Source organism: Sarcophilus harrisii, chromosome 1 (assembly GCF_902635505.1).
Source record: "Sarcophilus harrisii chromosome 1, mSarHar1.11, whole genome shotgun sequence".
NCBI lineage: Eukaryota > Metazoa > Chordata > Mammalia > Dasyuromorphia > Dasyuridae > Sarcophilus > Sarcophilus harrisii.
In genome coordinates, this window is record NC_045426.1 from 195,442,242 (window position 1) to 195,466,079 (window position 23,838).

The window sequence follows — 23,838 nt, forward strand, 5'->3', positions numbered from 1 at the left end:
TGATAACACTCATATAATATTACACAATTTAAATTTTGTCTAAACTAGTAGATTCCTTTAAAAGTAAAGTATTGCATTGGAATGCCTAAATTGCACTTATTATTTTTTTTTTATTTCTGATGTAACCAGGAGTTTATGTTTTCATTGATAGAAATCTATAAAGAAAACAAAGGAGAACATACCAAAATTACAATATTTATCAAAAACGCATTGCTTTTCCTTTTGAGTTCACTGAGATTAAATGTTAATGAAATTCTTACTATCAGATTACAACAGCAAGGCAAAAATTAGATAAGACCCTGTTATCAGGGGTAAAATGTGATTGAATTGCTGGTGGTGTACTCACTCATCTGGAAGAGAGAAATAGGCCAATAGAAATAGCAATGGTATTTAAGATGTCACTATTATGTAGATAAAGTGATACTTTATTGAAGAAATGTAATCATACCTGAACACATTTGAAAAAGCAGTTTTTTTCCCCTTTCCAAATGCCAAATAAAAAGAAAACTGTGACATTTTTGATAAAACTAAGTTTACATCAGGTTAAATAAGGAGTTAGTGCAAAAACTGAACTTCTTCTCCATCCCAGAGGGAAAAAGTTTGAACTCAATTTCCATATTTCTCATCATGCCATTACAATGTATTTATTCAGCACTGAAATATTGACATTACTTTGAATCACCCTTCTAACTCATTTCCCTCATGTGATCAACTAATAATCATATTCATTTAAATTTACAAATAACTCATAACTTTAACTTCTTTTCTCTTTTCATTTGCTTGTGCTATCATCCTCAAAACAGCAGCCAATATTATTCTCCGGCCATTTCATTATCATGCTTAAAGAAACAAGAGTGATAGAGGTGAGATTTCTGGCAACAATGCTTCCCTAGTCCTAATCTTGCTACCCCTCTTATCACCTCAAAACATCTGAAGAAAACAAAAAGGAAAGGAGAATAATAAAATAAAAAAGGAGAAAAGAAAGAAATAATCACAAGAAAACATTGCATGGAAAAATACAACAATAAATGAACTACAATAATTTATAAACAAGTCAGACATTGGGACAATAAATGCTATAGAACAAAAGAAATCAAGGTGAAATCTCTAGAAGAATATTAAATAATGGATTCCTAGAAATAGAAATAGGAGATCTGAAAAAAATTACCAAAGTTGGTTGACAGTTTGATTAAATAATTCAAGAAAGTTAAGGAGGAAAAACTTAACTCAAAATAATTCAGAAAAGAACAATCAAGATTTAGAAAAGAAAGTGTCAAAATTTGATAAAGCAGTAGTTGTTGAAAAAAAAAGTGATATAAAAAACAAAACAAAACAAAATAATGGAAATGATAATAACCAGTAAATATGAAAAAAATTAAGAGCAACAGTAGGAACTTTGGAAAAACACCTGAAATCTCTACAAACTAATTTACTCAGATTTATTCATTTAAATTATTTTCCTTGTGGTGACAATTTATATTTATTCTTGACTCATATGATTTAGGAGACTTCTTTCTTTATAAATTCTTTATGAATACTCTCAGACCATTTTGATTCTGATAAAGTAAAATTCTGTATTAGTAAAATTTCTTTTGGTCTGTAATGATTGCTTTTTTCTATATGTTTCCAATCACATAACCTCACAATGTCTTTTATTTCCTCTTCATTTGTTGCAAATTACCCCCATTCAATTCTACCTTGATCTTCCTCTCTTTGTGGAAAGGTAAATAATGATTTATCTACTTATTGATCTTTAACAATAACTCATTTTTTGTCCTTATGGTTTTTATTGCAGTTTCAACTTTATCTTTTATCATTTAAAAAAATGTCTATTTTGTTTTTACTTAGCGAGGCAGATTAAAAAAAATGTTCTACACTTTTTATTTACATGTCTGATTCAATGATTCTTATTTCTCTAGGACTGGTCTGAATGCTCTTTTTATTGAGAAGAACCACGTTCATCAGAATTGATCATTGTATGATCTTGCCATTGAAATTAAATCCTTGCAAATGAAATCCTTATTCTGCTCATTTCTCTTAGCATCAGTTGATGTAACTCTTTCCAGGGCTCTGTAAAATCATCCGGCTGATGATTTCTTATATAATAATAATATTCCATAACATGCATATACCATTACCTATTCAGCTATTCTCCAACTGATGGGCATCTACTCATTTTCTAGTTTCTTGCCACTACAAAAAGAGCTGCCACAAATATTTTTGCACATGGAGGTCCCTTTTCCTCTTTTAAGATCTCTTTGGGATATAGGACCAATAGAAACATTGATGGATTAAAGGGTATGCACATTTTGATAACTCTTTGGGCATAGTTCCAAATTGCTTTCCAGAATGGTTGAATCCATTCAAAAGTCTACCAACAAAGTATTAGTATCCCAGTTTTCCTACATCCCCTCCTGTAAGATTCTTTGTTAGGTTTTCTTGAGGTCTTGAAGCAGTCTTTGTTTCAGTTCAGTAATCACCACAATAATCGCCAGGTGTTAAAGTCCAAATCCTTTATTATCTGCTTCACAATCTAGTTTCTTTGCCTGGGGCCTGAGCTAGCTTTCTTAGAGGCTTTCCGGAGTCTTATTTTCAGTGGAGAAGCCAGGGAGGAGAGCTTGCCACCATAAAGGTGGACAATGGAATGAATCTGTCTCTCAATTCCTTCCAAGTCTGTGTCTGGCCCTTCTGAGTCTGTCTCTGGCTCTAAGAGGCCTTGGGCTCAGTGGGTTAAGTGCAGGAGGCCAGGCCAGCCATGGCGCTGTGAGATGAAGTGAATGAATCTGGCTCTGAGTTTGAGTCCCTTCTTATATGCTCTACACTGAGTATAAACCAATCATTATATCATTAGGAAACCATTATTTGTTGTAAGACTGAATCAATCATACTGAACTTAGAGAACTATTAATCACCATGCTAAACTAGATAACAATTGTCTTTATCAATTCTACTGATTTAACACCTTAATAAGAATCCTTGTTTCAGAGTTCTGGCCCATAATACCCTCCAACACTCATCATTATCTTTTCCTGTCATCTTAACCAATCTGAGAAGTGTGTAGCAATATCTTAGAGTTGGCTTAATTTGCATTTCTCTGATCAATAATAATTTATAGTACCATTTCAGAAGAAGAAATTAAACCCATTTCTAGTCATATGAAAAGGTGCTCTAAATCATTATTGATCAGAAAATGGTTTGAATTCTTATAAATTTGAGTCAAATCTCTATCTTTTAGAAATGATATCTTTATCAGAACCCTTAAATACAAAAATATTTTCCCAATTTATTGCTTCCCTTCTAATCTTGTCTGCATTAGTTTTGTTTGTACAAAATTTTTTAGCTTAATATAATCAAAATTAACTATTTGATGTTCAATTGTGAGTTCTAATTCTTCTTTGGTCACAAATTTCTTCCTTCTCCACAAATCTAAGAGGTAAACTATCCTATGTTCTTCTAATTTGCTTATAATATCACACTTTATGTCTAAATCATGAACCCATTTCAACCTTATCTTGGTATATGGTGTTAGTTGAGGATCAGTGCCTAGTTTCTGCCATACTAGTTTCCAATTTTCCCAGCAGTTTTTTTCAAATAGTGACTTCTTATCCCAAAAGCTGGGGTCTTTGGGTTTGTCAAACACTAGATTATTATAGTCATTGTGTATTTTGTCCTGTGAACTTAATTTCTTCCACTGATCTACTACTTTATTTCTTAGTCAGTATCAAAGGGTTTTGATGATCATTGCTTTATAATATAGTTTTAGGTCTGGCATAGCTAAGCCACCTTCATTTGCATTTTTTTTCATTAATTTCCTTGAAATTTTTAAATTTTTGTTCTTCCAGATGAACTTTGTAATTGTTTTTGCTAGATCTGTAAAATAATTTCTTGGAACTTGGAATGGGATGACACTAAATAAGTAGATTACTATAGGTACTATTACCATTTTTATTATATTCGCTCAGCCTACTCATGACCACTTGATGTTTTTCCAACTTATGAGATCTGACTTCATTTGTGTGGAAAGTGTTTTGTAATTGTGTTCATATTGTTCCTGCTTTTCCCTTGGTAGATAGATAGTTTCCTAAATATTTTATAATATCAACACTTATTTTCAACGGAATTTCTTTTTGTATCTCTTGCCGCTGGACTTTGTTGGTAATATATAAAAATGCTGATGATGTATGTGGATTTATTTTGTATCCTGCAATTTTAGTAAAGTTGTGAATTTTTTCTAGTAGTTTTTTAGTTGATTCTTTAAGGTTCTCTAAGGATGATACCATAATATCATCTGCAAAGAGTGATAATTTGGTTTCCTGGTTACCTACTCTAATTCCTTGAATTCTTTTTCTTCTCATTGCCAAAGCTAACATTTCTAATATAATATTGAATAGTAATGGCAATAGTGGGCAACCGTGTTTCACTCCTGATCTTCTTGGGAATGATTCTAGTTTGTTCCCATTATATATTATGCTTGCTGATTGTTTTAAATAGATGCTACTGATAATTTTAAGGAAAAAATCCATTTATACTTTCTAGTGTTTTAGTAGGAATATGTGTTAGATTTTATCAAATGCTTTTTCTGAATCTAGTGAGATAATCATATTATTTTTTGGATGGTTTGGTTATTGATTTAGTCAGTTATACTAATAGTTTCCCTAATATTGAACCAGGCCTGCATTGCTTGTATAAATTCTACTTGGTCATAGTGTATTATCTTGGAGATGACTTTCTGTAAATCTCTTTGCTAATATTTTATTTAAGATTTTTGCATCAATACTTTTTAAAATAACTTTTTATTGACAGAATATATGCCTGGGTAATTTTTTACAACATTATCCCTTGTACTCACTTCTGTTCCTACTTTTCCATTCCCTTCTTCCACCCCCTCCCCTAGATGGCAAGCAGTCTTATACATGTCAAATATGTTACAGTATATCCTAGATACCATATATGTGTGCAGAACCAAACAGTTCTCTTGTTGCACAAGGAGAATTGGATTCAGAAAGTAAAAATAACCTGGGAAGAAAAACAAAAATGCAAACAGTTTACACTTATTTCCCAGTGTTCCTTCTCTGGGTATAGCTGCTTCTGTCCATCATTAATCAATTGGAACTGAGTTAGATCTTCTCTTTGTTGAAGATATCAACTTCCCTCAGAATACATCCTCATACAGTATCATTGTTGAAGTATATAATGATCTCCTGGTTCTGCTCATTTCACTTAGCATCAGTTCATCTAAGTCTTTCCAAGCCTCTCTGTATTCATCCTGCTGGTCATTTCTTACAGAACAATAATATTCCATAACATTCTGTATCAATATTCATTAGGGAAACTGGTATATCATTTTCTTTCTCTTTTTTCACCCTATCTGGTTTAGCTATCAGCACCATACCTGTATCATAAAAGGAATTTGTAGGACTTCTTCTTTCCCTATTTTTCAAATAGTTTATATGGAATTGGAATTAAATGTTCTTTAAATGTTTTGTAGAAGTCACATGTACATCCATCTGGCCCTGGAAATTTTTCCTTAGGAAGTTGATTAATAGCTTGTTCTATTTCTTTTTTTAAACTGGGGCTATTTAAATAATTTGTTTTCTCTTTTATTAATCTGGGTAATCTATGTTTTTGTAGATATTCCTTCATTTCACTTGGGTTATCAAATTTATTGGCATATAATTATACAAAATTACTCCTAATTATTGATCTAATTTCCTCTTCATTGGTGGAAAGTTCTCCTTTTTCATTTTTGAGACGAATAATTTGATTTTTTCATTTTCTTTTCCTAATCAAATTAACTTAAGGTTTATCTATTTTTTTTTCATAAAACCAATTCCTAGTTTTATTTATTACTTCACTAGTTTTCTTATTTTCATTTTATTAATCTCCCCTTTTATTTTCAGAATTTCCTATTTGGTATTCAATTGAGGGTTTTTAATTTGTTCTTTTTCTAGTTTTTTTAGTTGTAAGCCCAATTCATTGATGTTCTCTTTCTCTGTTTTATGCTTGTAACCATCTAAAGATATAAAATTTCCCCTTATAACTGTTTTGGCTGCATCCCACAAATTTTGGTATGTTGTCTCATTATTGTCATTCTCTTGCATGAAGTTGATGATTATTTCTATTTTTTGTTGTTTCACCCACTCCTTCTTTATGAACAGATTATTTAATTTTCAATTAATTTTTGGTCTATTTTTTCCTAGCCATATACTGCATGTGATTTTTAATTACATCATGATCTGAAAAAAATGCATTTACTGTTTCTGCCTTTCTATATTTGATTTTGGCATTTTTAAGTCCTAATACATAATCAGTTTTTGTATAGGTTCCATGAATTGCTGAGAGAAAAGTAAACTTCTTTCTGTCTCCATTCAATTATCTTCAAAGATCTATCACGTTAATTTTTCTATCTTTTCTAACATTCGGTTTACCTCCTTAACTTCTTTATTATTTATTTTGTGGTTCGATTTATCTAGTTCTGAGAGAGACAGGTTGAGATCCCCCACTAGTATAGTTTTGCTGTCTATTTCTCCTTGCATCTCTCTTAACTTCTCCTCTAGGAATTTGGGTGCTATACCACTTGGTGCATATATGTTTATATTGTTATTGTTTCATTATCTATGGTACCCTTTAGTCAAATATAGTTTCTTTCCTTATCTCTTTTAAATAGATTTCTATTTGATTTTACTTGAGTTGAGATCAGTATTATTACCCCAGTTTTTTTTTTTTTTTACTTCACTTGAAGCATAATAGATTCTGCTCCAGCCCTTTACCTTACTCTTTATCTATTACTCTGCTTTAAATGTGTTTCTTGTAAATAACATATTGTAGGATTCTGGTTTTTAATCTAGTCTGCTATCCACTTTCATTTTATGGGAGAGTTCATTCCATTTACATTCACAGTTAAAATAACTAATTCTGCATTTTCTGCCATCTTATTTACCCTGAATTATGCTTTTCTCTTTCCTTTTCCCATTCCCTCTGCTTCAGTATTTTTCTTCTAATGACCACCTCCTTCAAACATCTCTCCCCTTTTAGAGCTCCTCCACCTTTTTTAATCCTTTCTCCTAATTCTTCTGTTTTCCCTTCTATTAATATTTCCCTTTCCCCTCCCACCTCCCTATATGGCAAGACAAGTTTCTCTGTGGAACGCAATATGTCTGATATTCTCTCTTCAAGCCAAATCTGATGAGTAAGATTCATACAGTGCTCATCCCCATTCCTTCTTTCCCTCAATTATAATAGATCTTCTTTGACTCTTTGTGAGATCTAATTTTCTTTATTTTACCTCATTTTCCCTCTTTTTTCAGTTAATCCCCTTTCTACCTCATTTCTTTTTCACATTATCATAATAAAATCTAATTATACCAGCACTCTCTAAGTATACCCATAAAATAAATATATTTCTCAAGAGTTTTTCTTTCTTTTTACCTTTTTATGCTTCTCTTGAGTACTGTGTTTGAAGATCAATTTTTTTTGTTTATTTCTGGTCTTTTTATTAGAAATTGGTAAAATTCACTTATATCATTTAATGCCCATCTTCTTCCCTGAAACACAATGCTCATTTTAGCTGGATATTTTATTTTTGGCTATAATCCAAGTTCCTTTGCCTTTAAGAATATCAGATTTCAGGCCCTTGTATCCTTTAAGGTGGAAACTGCTAGGTATTGAGCAGTCCTAATTGTGACTCCTCAGTTTTTAAGTTGTTTTTGTTTTTTGTTTTTTTTTTTTTCTGACTGTTTGCAATATCTTTACATAACTGTTTTGTTGAAATTGTAAAAGCTTCTAACATAGTTTTGAAATTTAGCCATGCTATTCCTTGGAGTTTTAATTTTGGGATCTCTTTCAGGAGGTGATCAGTGAATTCTTTCAATGGCTATTTTATCTTCTGATTTTAAGATATCAGGGCAGTATTCCTTTATTATTTCCTATAAGATATTATCTAGATTCTTTTTTTCATCATGGCTTTCAGGAAGTTCAATATTCCTTAGATGGTCTCTCTTAGATCTATTTTCCAGGTCAGTTCTTTTTCTTAGGATGTATTTCATCTTTTCTTTTACTTTTTCATTTATTTTGTTTTTGTTTTACTGATTCTTGAAGTCTTATGTAGTCAGTTACTTCCATTTGTTGAGTTCTAATTTTTAGTATATTATTTTCTAGAGTTACCCTTTTTTTTTTTTAGCTCTTTTTGAATTTGGCCAATTGAATTAATTTATTCATTGCCTCTTTTTCCCATTTCACAAATTTTGTTTTTCAAGGAATTGGTATATTTTTAATATCTATTTTGTAAGGTGTTAGATGCTTTTTCTATTTCATCAAATCTGTTTTGTAAGGAATTATATGCTTTTCCCATCCTTTCTTGCAAAGATCATTCCTTTCATCATTTTTCTTCTGTCATTTAAGATCTTTTATGCAATTTTCCAAGAAAGCCTTTTGAAATAGGGACCAGCTCATATCTCCCTTTGGGGCTTCATCTGGAGTTGATTTGCCTTTAGGAACTTCAGGATTTGAAGTCTGTTCTCTCTCTCCATAAAAACTGTCTATGGTGAGAATTCTTTTTTTTTTTTTTAATTCATTTTTTTTAAAGGCTTTTGGTTTGCTCTTAAGAAAAAGGAGTGACAGCTGCTTTAATTTGCTCTGGGGCAATTCTGCTGATAGATTTTTGGTGCAAGGTAATTGTAGCTAAGACCTACATTCTAGGGCTCAGTGGTTTACAATTTGCCTTTTGTAGCAAATCTGCCAAACCACCTGCTTGCAACCTGGACACAATAGCTTAAAAGGCTCACAGAAGATTCCTAGGTGCATGGAAGCTGCAACTCTCTGACTCTTCTCCGCAGCTCCTTGCCCCAATTTGCCTGTGCTGTGGTCTGAGCTCAGTAGACTGTCCATCTGCCTACCTGAATCAGACCTGTTCTGAAGGTTGATATTATGTAAGAATGTTAATGATTTCTATGGTTTCATTTTATGTCCTCCCACTTCACTGAGATAATTATTTCAATTAATTGTTTAAGTGATTCTAGGATTCTGTTGTTAAATTATCATATCTTCAAGAGTTTGTCTATTTTAATGTTATTTTTTATGACAAGGTCTTAGTTTTATTTGTCAGTTGAATTTATTTTGTATTTTTAATTGTAGTAACTCCTCCCTTGAGTTTCAGAATTATCATTTTGGTGTTTAATTGAGGATTTTTAATTTGTCCTTTTTACTTTTTTTTTTAATTTCATATTCAATTCATTAATATACTTTTTCTATTTTTGATGCATACATTTGGAAACATAAAATTTTCCCTAAGTATTATTTTGACTGCAACCCACAAATTTTAGAATGTTGTTTCATTGTCTCCTTAATGAAATCATTATTTTTTGTTCTTGTTCTTTGACCTTCTTACTTTTTAAAGATTAGATTATTTGTTTTTATTCTATGTTAAGTATGTTAAAATATATGTTAAATACAGTATATGAATACATATTTATACTGTTATCTTGCCGCACAAGAAAAAATCTAATGAAGAAGGAAGAAAAAAAACTGATAAAGAAAATAAAATGCAATGAAATAGCAACAGAGAGAGTAAGAATGCTATGTTGTGGTCCACAATCAGTTCCCACAGTCCTCTCTCTGGCTGTAGATGGCTCTCTTCCTCACTGAACAATTGGAACTGGTTTGAATCATCTCACTGTTGAAGAAAACCATGGCCATCAGAATTGATCATTGTATAGTCTTGTTGTTGCTATGTATACTGATCTCCTGGTTCTGCTCATTTCATTTAGCATCAGTTCATGTAAGTCTCTCCAAGCCTCTTTGAAATTGTCCTGCTTGTCATTTCTTATAGAACAATTAAATTCCATAACATTCATATATCATAACTTATTCAGCCATTCTCCAATTGATGGGCAATAATACATGCTTTTAAAAGCATCTGTAGGTAAGGGTATGATATTGTGAATAGAGAAAAGGGAAAGAAAGAAGGAAGAGATGGAGGAAAGGACAGAAGGAAAGAAGGAAGGGAGGGAGGAAGGAAAGGAAGGAAGGAGGGAAGAGAGGGAAGAAGGGAAGAGAGGGAGGGAGGGAAGAAAGGGAGGGGAGGGAGGAAGGAAGGAAGGAAGTGAGGGAGCAAAGGAGGGAGGGAAGGAGGAAGAAAGGAAAGGGGAGGGAAGGGGGAGGGAGGGAGGCAGGGAGAAAAGAGGAGGGAAGGGGGGAAGTAAAGGAGGGAGGGAGGAAGGAAACGGGGAGGAAAAAGAGGGAGGGAGGGAGGAAAGGAGAAGAGAAGGGAGGGAGAGAGAAAAAAAGAAAGAAGGAGAGAAGAATGGTTATGGAAGGAGATTGATCATATCTAATTTTTCTAAAATTATTTCATCTCCTTGATATCTTTATTATCTATTTTACAATTAGATTTATCTAGCTCTGAGAAGAGGCCAACATATCTTCCTGTAATTATTTAATTTTTCTTTTAAAAATTTGGATACTATGTCATTTGATGCATAAATGTTTAGAATTGATATTACTTCATTGTGTATGGTAACTTAGAAAATGTAGTTCCATTGATTATTAGGTCTACTTTTTGCTTTTTGTTTTGTTCTGATATCATGACTGAAATACTTGCTTTTTATTTTTTTAACTTCAACTGAAGCATAATTGATTCTGCTCCACCTCTTTCTTTTACCTCTTTGTGTATCTTTATGTTTCAAAGTGTCTCTTATGCAGAACATATCTTTAGATTCTGATTTTTAATTCATTTTGCTATCTGCTTCTTTGCATTGAGTAAATACATACCATTCACATTATTTTCTCCTGTTTATCAACATCTCTTTCCTTTTTTTCTGCCTTCCTCTTGTGAGAATTCTAGTTTGCTTCTGCATCACTGCTTAATTTGAACAATTTCCCATTTTGTTATTCCCAAATTTTTTCATATTTTATTCCCTCCCCCATTCTCCTGTTGGATATATTTTTATATTCAATTAAATCTGTGTGTCTGTGAAAAGACAAGTCCTCTAGTTGGTATAAGTTTTGATAGAATTCCAATTTCAATCCCATTTACAGTCAAAATGATGATTATCTTTTGATTCCTCAGTAATATCCACAGGTATCCTGTTACTTCATTAAGGCTCAAAACACCAAACATGTGTTCAAACTAGACATAACCAAAATCTTTCAACTTTTCTGAATTACATGGATCACATGATAAACATATAGATATTGAATTATCTAAGGAAATCCTTAATCATGTCCTATGGGACAGGGCCCCTTTGAGTCATCCCCACTCCTACTCTCTCCCTCTTCTTCCCAAAAGCATTTTAAGGTGGTGACTTGGGAAGATGACTTTGGCAAATATTATATTTCTAAGCAATCCATGGAACTGTGAGCAGGGTGAAAGGATCAATTGGAGATGTTCTGTGCATGTTATTGCCATGAGTATGCCAAGTGAGGGAAACCTCTCCTTTTAGGATATTGGGAAACACCAGTATCATCAGCCTAGCTGACTCAGTATCATTAGCACAACTTACTGTTTTGAACAAAAAGGTGCTTTCTTCACCTCTAGTGTGACCATTCTCAGAAAGAAATTTGTCAAGAAAAAGGGGAAGATAATGCAAAGGATCCTTTAGTTTTTAAATTTTCTTTTAGCATTTTAATAAATTCTTACTTGAATTCTTCCAGGAATCTTTGCTGAACATTTTTTGAAATAAAGTTTTCTTTGAGGCTTCCCTTGTAAATGTTTTTACAAAAGTATCTCTATGTTCTCTATGTTTATGTTTTGAGCCCCTCTATAGCAATGATAGATCTTTACTATGTATATTATATTATATATATATATATAATATGTATGTGTATATATATATATACACATACATATATATATAGTACATATATATTTAATATTGGTATTTTGATATGTTATTTTTTATATTTGCTATTTATTGTTTTTCTTGATCATATTTCTAGTCTACTTTTTTTCTAGTTGATTTTTAGTTGGATGACTAAGTGTTGATTTTTCTCTTTTATTGCTATAAGCATTTAGAGATATATTTCCCTAAGTATCGCTTTGACTGCATCCCACAGGTTTTTGTATATAGTTTCATTGTTATATTTAATTAAATTATTGATAGTTATATAACTTGTTTTCTGATCTAATCATTCTTTAAGATTGTTTTTTTTAATTCAAAATAAATTTTAACCCATGCTTCCAGTTATTTATTGAATGTATTTTTATTGTAATGTAGTATGAAAGGAGTGCATTCAATGCACTCCTTTCTGCTTTTCTGTATTTGTTTCTGAGATATTTTTGTTTGTTTGCACTAATACATGTTCAATTTTGATGAATGTGTCATATACTGCTGAGAAAAAATGTGTACTATTTTCTTTTCTCATTAATTTTCATTCCCCTTGCCCCACCCTGAGATTTATCATATCCAGTTGAAGTATACAGGAAATATACTGTGAATGCAATGAAACTCTTTTCAGGGCTGCTTTCCACCTTTTGTGTCCAGCCAGCATCCAACTTTCAATTTTGTCCACAAAAAGCTGTAGAATGGACAGTAGCCATACTATGGCAAATCATTTTGGCAGAAAAGCTAAATGAGGCTAAGGGTAACTGATAAATCTCAAAGGCTTAAGTGAGCATATAAAGCTCATATAGCATATATAATTCATATAAAACTTCCTCCAGTGGAATGGGTAGATGTGAATATTTTGTCCCAATGAGAAAGTGGTAGAAGCAGGTGCTGTAGAATGATTAGAACCTGTTTAGACACTGAAGTTCTTCCATGGTATCTTAAGCCATCACCAGTCATCTTGACTTTTGTCTTGCCAATGAATTTCAAAGAGTCTGGAGGAGAGAGTGACATCTGTGTAATTCTGCCTCAGTTAAATCCAATTTATGTGCATTTTAAAGCATTACCTTCATGTCATTGATCCACTTTAAGAATGAAAAACCAACAACAAAATAATCTGCTTGGTGTCTTCAGTTAATATGATTTGAAAATAATGAGATTTGATCTAATTATAATTCAAACAACTCCTTTATTTTTATATAAAACTTATGAATGGATCCGTGTAGAGGGCTACAGATAGTGGAGGAACTCTGGGTGAGGTATAAGACAATTCACCCCAGAGGGAACCTGCTGATAATGTCTGGTTTTGCTCTCTTCTCTTCCACTGGGGGCATCTCAGCCTGAGAAGTCAGGAAGTGACAATCTGTGTTCTACTTGAAGCAGAGATACTTGCAGTAAAGAGATATCTCCATGATGATAGCAAGGTGCTTATAGTTAGCATATGCACAGTGTGCTGTAGTGATGTAATTATACTAAGATATTAAAGGCTGAGAGAACTTGAAATAAATGGACTCCATGCTTGACCATCTACATGGGTTCCTGCCTCTTCACTCATCTTCTAAAACCAAGTTCTCGGGCTGGTACCAAGATCCTCCAGAGAACTAGTCCAGACTATACAGATCTGGGATTTATGAAATCATTTTTTGCTTTCTGGAGAATCTGAAGAATTCTTTTTTTTTTTTAATATATTTGCTTTCATGGTATAACATCCATTATCACCTTTAAGAACTTTAGAATGTGTTTTTTGTCCTGTTTAATCTTACTATTGTTTATAAACTTCAAGATTTTTTATATTGCCAGTACTTTGTCTCTGTATTCTCTCCTTATTCTTTCCCCTCTAGCTTTTTATATTTATTTATTCATTAATTAATGTTTATTTATTCATTATTTTAAATGTTCAATAATTCTTTCCTATTACCATAATGATTGAAAAATTTTAATAGGAAAAATAAAACCCTCTATCAAATATGTATAGTTCAGAAAAGCGAATTTTCACAATGCCCTTGTTCAAAAACATGCCTCATTTTATATTTTTACACCACCTTCTGACAATAAGTAGGTGGACTGTTTGACCTTCAGTTCTCTGGAGTCAAGGTTTATATTGCTTTATTCAGAGTTCTGATGTTTTTAATTTTTTTTTCTTTTTTATAATGTCATCATTACATAAATTATTCTGCTAGTTGTGATACTTCACTTTGTATTAACTTATATAATTATCCCAATCTCCTCCGAAACTTTCTATTTCATAATGTCATGTCATAATCACAATTATTCATATTCATAGGCTATAATTTATTTAAAAATTCTCCCAAAGATGGAGTCCCCATTAGTTTGCAAACAATGACTAATATAAAAGCAATTTCCCTAAATATTTTGTACTTATTTTGTCCTTTTCCTCTTCAAAATATTTGGTTTATAGACCTTGCAGTAGTAGTATAACTGAGTATGCACAATTTAGAAATTTTGTGGGTATATGAATGAATTGTAAATGAATTTTCAGAATAGTTGAACAATCTAATGCTTCACTAGCTGCTTTAATATCTCCCTCCCTCCCTCTCTCTCTCTCTGTCTCTCTCTTTCTCACACACAAACATCTTACAACCCCTCCTCTCCTTCCTCTATATAGACCTCTTAAGCTATGCATGTTTCACTTCCTTATAATGCAGTTTGGGATGGGAGGGAGTAATCAAATGATTTCCCCTACTAGATTAAATTCCAAGGGAAGAGGAATGAACCTAAACATCTTCTTTAGTTCCCTTTTCTTACTCATAGAGTCCCCTTCCTCTCTAGTAAGTGTTTCACTGTTGTATTTTCTATCTTACTCTTTCTCCTCTTCACACACATACTTGTAGTTCCTAAACTTTGTGTAGTTGGGCAGAAGAGTGGGAGGAGACTGGTTCATATTTCCATATAAGTCAAATTGGGAAAGAAAAATCTGAAAAAAAGACAAAAATATGAGAAAAGAACAACAAAAATAAAAACAAAAGGTAAAAATAGTATTCTTCCATCCACATTCAGTTTCCATAGGTCTTTCTCTAGTTGTAGTTGACATTTTCCATCCAAAATCTACAAGGATTGTCTTAGATCACTGTGCTTTTGAGAAAAGCTATCAGAGGTAAGCATTACATAATTTTGCAGTTCCTGTGTACAATGTTCTTGTTGTTCTATTTACTTCATTCAGCATTAGTTCATGTAAGTCTTTCTAGGCTCTTCTGAAGTCAGCCTGCCCCTCTTTTCTTATACAACAGTAATGTTCCATCACTTTCATGTACCATAACTCATATAACCATTTCCCAGTTGATGGGCAAACTCTAAATTTCCAATTCCTTGCCACCATAAAAAGAGCTGCTATAAACATTTTTCACAAGTGAGTCATTTCCCCCTTTCATAATCTCTTTGAAAAACAAACACAATAGTGACACTTTTGGATCAAAGGGTATAGCCCTTCAGGCATAGTTCCAATTTGCTGTCCAGAATGGTTGGATTGTTTTACAATTCTTTTCATTAGTGTCTCATTTTCCCCACATCCCTTCCAACATTTTTTATTAGGTTTTCCTGTCATCTTAGCCAATCTAATAAATTTGAGATGATACCTGAGAGTTGTTTTAATTTTCATTTCTCTAATAAATAGTGATTTAGAACATTTTTTTCATATGACTAGAATTTTTTTAGTTTCTTCATCTGAAAATTTCCCTAAATTGCTTTTGTATTAAGCATTGTCTGGAAACTAATGAGGACTTTAATATTTTAATAAATTATTTAAATACATTTTCAGATGAAGAAATCAGGGTCAGGGCTGTGGTGGTGTAGCCTTTACCATGATTTCATTCCTGTCCCACCCTAGTACATTAGACCTTTGCTGCTGACCTTATACATTGTCTTTGACTAGAAGATTATTTATCCCCATCTTTTGTGGGTACTGACACTGTAATATTTGTTTAGAGTTGTATTTGGAGGAGTTTTCAGAGAGCTTGGTGGAGTCCTGCCCCATTTTGGCCCTGACTCCCAGTAAATATTTTAGCTTCACACAAATGAAAACTTTCAAACAGGAATAATGGATCATAAGTGGAAAGTTGGTCATTGAATATCTTCAAGAATTGTTTAAATGTCCAATGATTTGTCAAGAAAAATGTAGAAGAAATGCTAACTCATATATAGATTAGAATGGGCCACTTCCATGTTTTCTTCCAGCATTAGATATATAAGCAGACTAAGATAAAATATAAGTTGTTAGCAGATGTATTTTTTTACATTTTTCATAATAATTTTTACATTTATAATTTATATAATGTTTATATTATATAATATATAATAATATATAATTTATATAATAATTTTTACAATAAAGTATAGATCCACTAAATGAACAAAGGTCTTGGCTAACATAACAAGATTCACAAATAGTAAAAATTAATCAAACAAATAAATAATAACAACAATAAGCAATTTGACTCAGTACCAAGGAGAAAATAAATAATTCTTTTTTTTTTTTTAATTTAATAGCCTTTTATTGACAGGATATATACATGGGTGACTTTACAGCATTAACAATTGCCAAACCTCTTGTTCCAATTTTTCACGTCTTACCCCCCCCACCCCCTCCCCTAGATGACAGGATGACCAGTACATGTTAAATATATTAAAATATAGATTAGATACACAGTAAGTATACATGACCAAAACGTTATTTTGCTGTACAAAAAGGATCAGACTCTGAAATATTGTACAATTAGCTTGTGAAGGAAATCAAAAATGCAGGTGTGCATAAATATAGGGATTGGAAATTCAATGTAATGGTTTTTAGTCATCTCCCAGAGTTCTTTTTCTGGGCATAGCTAGTTCAGTTCATTACTGCTCCATTGGAAATGATTTGGTTGATCTCGTTGCTGAGGATGGCCTGGTCCATCAGAACTGGTCATCATATAGTATTGTTGTTGAAGTATATAATGATCTCCTGGTCCTGCTCATTTCACTCAGCATCAGTTCGTGTAAGTCTCTCCAGGCCTTTCTGAAATCATCCTGTTGGTCATTTCTTACAGAACAGTAATATTCCATAATATTCATATACCACAATTTATTCAGCCATTCTCCAACTGATGGACATCCATTCAGTTTCCAGTTTCTAGCCACTACAAAAAGGGCTGCCACAAACATTCGTGCACATACAGGTCCCTTTCCCTTCTTTATAATCTCTTTGGGATATAATCCCAGTAGTAACACTGCTGGATCAAAGGGTATGCACAGTTTGATAACTTTTTGAGCATAGTTCCAAACTACTCTCCAAAATGGTTGGATTCGTTCACAACTCCACCAACAATGAATCAATGTCCCAGTTTTCCCACATCCCCTCCAACAATCATCATTATTTTTTCCTGTCATCTTAGCCAATCTGACAGGTGTGTAGTGGTATCTTAGAGTTGTCTTAATTTGCATTTCTCTGATTAATAATGACTTGGAGCATCTTTTCATATGACTAGAAATAGTTTCAATTTCTTCATCTGAGAATTGTCTGTTCATATCCTTTGACCATTTTTCAATTGGAGAATGGCTTGATTTTTTATAAATTAGAGTTAATTCTCTATATATTTTGGAAATGAGGCCTTTATCAGAACCTTTGACTGTAAAAATATTTTCCCAGTTTATTGCTTCCCTTCTAATCTTGTCTGCATTAGTTTTGTTTGTACAAAAACTTTTCAGTTTGGTATAATCGAAATTTTCTATTTTGTGATCAGTAATGATCTCTAGTTCTGCTTTGGTCATAAAGACCTTCCCCTTCCACAGGTCTGAGAGGTAAACTATCCTATGTTCCTCTAATTTATTAATAATTTCATTCTTTATGCCTAGGTCATGAACCCATTTTGACCTTATCTTGGTGTACGGCGTTAAGTATGGATCAATGCCTAGTTTCTGCCATATTAGTTTCCAATTTTCCCAGCAATTTTTATCAAACAGTAAGTTCTTATCCCAAAAGCTGGGATCTTTGGGTTTGTCAAAGACTAGGTTGCTATATTTGTTGACTGTTTTATCCCTTGAACCTAATCTATTCCACTGATCAACTAATCTATTCCTTAGCCAATACCAAATAGTTTTGGTAACTGCTGCTCTATAATATAATTTTAGATCTGGTACAGCTAAGCCACCATCATTTGATTTTTTTTTCATTAATTCCCTTGAAATTCTTGACCTTTTGTTTTTCCATATGAACTTTGTTGTTATTTTTTCTAGGTCATTAAAATAGTTTTTTGGGAGTCTGATTGGTATAGCGCTAAATAAATAGATTAGTTTAGGTAATATTGTCATCTTTATTATATTTGCTCGCCCTATCCAAGAGCATTTAATATTTTTCCAATTGGTTAGATCAGACTTAATTTGTGTGAAAAGTGGTCTGTAATTTTGCTCATAAAGTTTCTGATTTTCCCTTGGCAGATAGATTCCTAAATATTTTATATTATCAGTAGTTACTTTAAATGGAATTTCTCTTTGTAACTCTGACTGTTGGATTTTGTTAGTGATATATAAGAATGCTGATGACTTATGTGGGTTTATTTTATAACCAGCAACTTTGCTAAAGTTGTGGATTATTTCTAATAACTTTTTAGCAGAATCTCTGGGGTTCTCTAAGTATACCATCATGTCATCGGCAAAGAGTGATAATTTGGCTTCCTCATTGCCTATTCTTATTCCTTTAATCTCTTTCTCAGCTCTTATTGCTATAGCTAGCGTTTCTAATACAATATTAAATAGTAACGGTGATAGTGGGCAACCTTGTTTCACTCCAGATCTTATTGGGAATGGTTGCAGTTTGTCTCCATTACATATGATGCTTACTGATGGTTTTAAATAGATGCTGCTGATTATTTTAAGGAAAAGTCCATTTATTCCTATACTCTCAAGTGTTTTTAATAGGAATGGATGTTGGATTTTATCAAATGCTTTTTCTGCATCTATTGAGATGATCATATGGTTTTTGTTAATTTGGTTATTAACATGGCCAATTATATTGATAGTTTTCCTAATATTGAACCAGCCCTGCATTCCTGGTATAAATCCTACTTGATCATAGTGTATTATCTTGGAGATGATTTTCTGTAGTCTTTTTGCTAATGTCTTATTTAAGATTTTAGCATCAATATTCATTAGGGAGATTGGTCTATAATTTTCTTTCTCTGTTTTCAGCCTACCTGGTTTAGGTATCAGTACCATGTCTGTGTCATAGAAGGAATTTGGTAGGACTCCTTCATTCCCTATTTTATCAAATAATTTATATAGCATTGGGGCCAATTGTTCTTTAAATGTTTTGTAAAATTCACATGTAAATCCATCTGGTCCTGGGGATTTTTTCTTAGGGAGTTGTTTAATTGCCTGTTCTATTTCTTTTGAAAATAAATAATTCTGAAAGAATTCCTCCTTCATTCCTGAGAATACCTTGAGACTTATTTTAAGTGTGAGGCCAACAGAAGGTACCATGACAGCAAGATATTAGATAATCTTCAAGTCTGGGAACTAGGAAGACAATTTATTTCTTTCTCCTGTTAAAAATGGGACAAATACACTCTGCACCATTCCCATGTGATGTGTTCATATTGTGCCCATTAGCATTGAGTTTCATTGCTTTTTAATATTTTCTCTAATTTGATAAATGTGATATGTTAACTCAAAGTAACTTTGGTTTCCTAATAGTCTTTAGTGAAATCAAACTTTTTTCCAAGTGATTTGTAATAGGGCTTTTGAAAATAAATCTTTTCATGTTAGTTGAACATTGTCCTATTGTGAACTTGTAATTACTACTGGGACTTAAAAAATTATTTATATATTTTAGAAGACATATTTTTCCCCTGAACTTTTCCTAACTTATTATTTTTATTTTAATTGCATTGTTTTATTTTCTCTGAACTTTTCCTAACTTATTATTTTAATTTCATTGTTTTTATATGCAGAAATTTTTTATGTATTTAGACATTCTATATTATTTCCAATAATGCTTCTTATTTGTTCAATTAAAAAAATCTTTCCATCATCATTGAGATAGTTTATTTTATTTTCTTCCATTTCTATAGGCCTTTTCATGTTTAAGTATCTTGAGAAGATTAAATTCACTGGGAATTGAAGTATGGATTTCTTTTTTTTTTTTTTTTGAGGTAATTTTTATTTTATTTTATTTTATTTATTTATTTATTTTATTTAATAGTCTTTTATTTACAGGTTATATGTATGGGTAACTTTATAGCATTAACAATTGCCAAACCTCTTGTTCCAATTTTTCACCTCTTACCCCCCACTCCCCCCAGATGGCAGGATGACCAGTAGATGTTAAATATATTAAAATATAAATTAGATACACAATAAGTATACATGACCAAACCGTTATTTTGCTGTACAAAAAGAATCAGACTCTGAAATATTGTACAATTAGCTTGTGAAGGAAATCAAAAATGCAGGTGGGCATAAATATAGGGATTGGGAATTCAATGTAATGGTTTTTAGTCATCTCCCAGAGTTCTTTCTCTGAGCGTAGCTGATTCAGTTCATTACTGCTCCACTGGAAATGATTTGGCTGATCTCATTGCTGAGGATGTCCAGGTCCATCAGAAGTGGTCATCATATAGTGTTGTTGTTGAAGTATATAATGATCTCCTGGTCCTGCTCATTTCACTCAGCATCAGTTCGTGTAAGTCTCTCCAGGCCTTTCTGAAATCATCCTGTTGGTCATTTCTTACAGAACAATAATATTCCATAATATTCATATACCACAATTTATTCAGCCATTCTCCAACTGATGGGCATCCATTCAGTTTCCAGTTTCTAGCCACTACAAAGAGGGAGCAGATATCTTTCTGAAATTATGTATTAGGATTCTGAGAATGTTTAAATAAGGGAAGAGTCACTGGATAATCTATTATTCAGATCCTCCATTTTGTAGATAAGGAAATTGAGACCATAGATTTTAAAGCACTTGCCCAAGCTCATTGAACTAGAACTACTAGAAGGATTAAAACTTAGGTATCTATGTTCAGGTTCAATCCCCCTTTCTTTTATCATATTGCCATTAAGAATTCTACTAAAGGACTATACTAATTTTTAAGACTTGTTCCCGGATTATGTTAACTTACAAAGAATTGCTGGGGAATATTCCACATTATAATTGTCAAATTTCAAGTCTTTCCCATTTTAGGTTGGGATGTTAAATGTACATGAACTAAGGTAATAATCAACAGATTTCCTAAATAGTTCCTTGAGTGAGAAAATCATCTGATTTTTTCTTTTTTTGGCACAGGACTATTAACAAATGTCACAATGGATGCCTGCTGTTCATATGATTTTTGCGTCAAATCACTTTTGTGCAACACAAATTTCATCATATAAGCACTTTAAATAGCAACATCAAACTTTCAGATTACATACTACATAAAGTACATTTTAACTTCTGATTACTTTTGTTTCTTTTTCTGTGTCTGACAGTGTATCTTTTTTAGTGTATCTTTTATCACAATGAGTAAGATATGTAAAAGTCTTAGGAATTTTAATATCCTGTGATCATGACACATGGTCAGCTTAGCAAAAGCATATTCTCTTTATAATGAATAATATCCAATGGATAGATTATGGATTTGAAACTTCCCTAAATATTTCTACATACAAACATGTGCATATGTGTATATACATATGTGTATAAATACATACACACGCTGTTTCCACATTATGTTTAATGGATATGATATGTGCCACTGATTAATATGGCCAGCGTGTTAGCATATGAATTCCACATTTTATAGCTATGCTATAACAAAATAAGTGTGATGACAGTTTATTTTAAGTTAGGAATTCAAAACCTCATGGTACACAGACTTTTCACAAACTTTTCAAAGTCTTTGTTGCATTTGTCCATCAGAAAAGTCATTTTTACTTCAAGAGCAGTGCAATAAATGATGATACTCTGAAAACAATAACAACAACAAAAAATCAACAACTTTTAGTGGGAAACAATTTTAGGAGAATTGTAAAAAGCCATAACTGTGTTCACAGAATATTAGATTTACAAGAAACCTCATTATGGGCCATCTATAACAATTCTCACTTAAAGGAAAGATGAGAAAATTGAAGTTTGGTGAGGAGAATTGACTTTCCAATCATAGAAAGTTGATGATGATATGTAAAAGTACAACTTTACAAAGTATTACAGTAGTTCATATTTATGTATTCAAAGAGCTTTAGGATGCTAACTTATAAAAATCCCTTAGATGATTGCGATTGATTGCTTTTCTACTTCTCTCTTTGATTTTCCAAATTAAACTTTTTTCCTTCAATACCATGAACTCTTATCCCTCAATTACTTAATTCTTTTTCCTTTATTAATGACAATTCTCAGCCTTAAATCACTCTACACACCCATCTTTGGTCATACTGCTACTGAAAAAAAAAAGATATACAAAATCATACAAGTGTTTTCATGGGGCTTATTAAAAAGTTATGCTAAATAATTTCAATTAGATTCTCATAGCTTCTAAGCTATCCTTCTGCATATCATTTTTTAACTAACTATCCTACTTTCCAGAACAGCTCTTCTAAATTTCATTCTTGCTCAAATCTTTCATAATTTCCCCACCCTTTCACCTGAGAATCTTAATGCAAATTTTGCTAGAGATAAGAATATTTACTAAGAGCTTCCTTTTTCTTTTCTTTTCTCCTCTTTATATCATATCCTCAGATGCTTGTATGTCACTACCTATTCTTTCACGCCTGTATTACTCAAGGGATTGACCTTACTCTTTGCCAAAACCAACCCTTCTATGTATATAAGGAATTTTATTGTATCCCATATCATCCAGAGAATTTTCTTTTCTATATTCCCTGAGTGAGATAATGAAGTCTTCTTAGGGTTAAAGAGATGTTTATGCTAGTAAAGTCTCCCTCATTCCCAAGAGCCCCAAATATCCTCTATCTTGCCTGTAAATCAAATTATTTTTGACAGCTAAAGTATATCCTGACCAAAACTAAAAAGTTATCAAAGCCTCTAGACTAGAAGGGAATGGTGTTGCCTCACCATCTGATGAGACGTCATGAAAAATATCAGAAATGTTGTTGTTGTTGTTGTTGCTTTTGTGCTGGGATAGATTTTTGTGAATAGATTATACCTCGTGAGACCCAACAAATGGATCAAAAGAGAAAAAGGAAGGGGAAAGTTTGTGGTTAGGATCTGTGTAATCTGCTTTGCTGAACACATACACCCTTCTCTGTTAACATTACCTTTGGTGTTTGAAGAGCATCTTTTTTTTTCCTTCCTTTCTTTTCCTGAGGCAATTGGGGGTTAAGTAACTTGCTCAGGGTCACACAGCTAGGAAGTGTTAAGTGTCTGATGCCAAATTTGAACTCAGGTCCTCCTGTTCAGGGCTGGTGCTCTATCCACTGCACAACCTAGCTGCCCTGAGAGTGTCCTTCCTTGAGAAAGCTAATAAACTTTCCTTTTTATTATATTTATCCTGAGGCTCTGGAATTATTGGTAAGAGTCCCACACGTTCCCTCTTCTCTCAATTATCATCAATCTTTCCCTGGATATTTCCATATTGTCTAGAAATATAACAAAGTCTTTCATATCTTCCAAAATCCACATTTGACCCTTGGATAAATGCTTATTATTATCCTATATCTTTTCTACTTATCATATCTAAAGTTCTTTAAAAAGCTGTCTACAACAGATGTGTCCACTCCTTTTTCTTTTAGCATCTTTTTAGCTTTCTAAAATCTGGCTTCTGATCTTATTATTCAAATGATAATGCTTTCTGTGAAGTTACCAGTGGTAAGTTACCAGTGATCTCTTAATGGCCAAAGTCAATGACTCTCTCAATTCATATCCTTCTTGAACTCTTTATTGTCTTTAACACTATCTGTTCTCTCTATGTTTTTAAGATATGACTCTCCTGGTTTGCTTCTTACCTATTAGACTAATCCTTCTCTGTCTCCATTATGGGCTCTTTCTCCAGGTCATATTAACTTACCATTAGTGTGATATGTGGTTCTA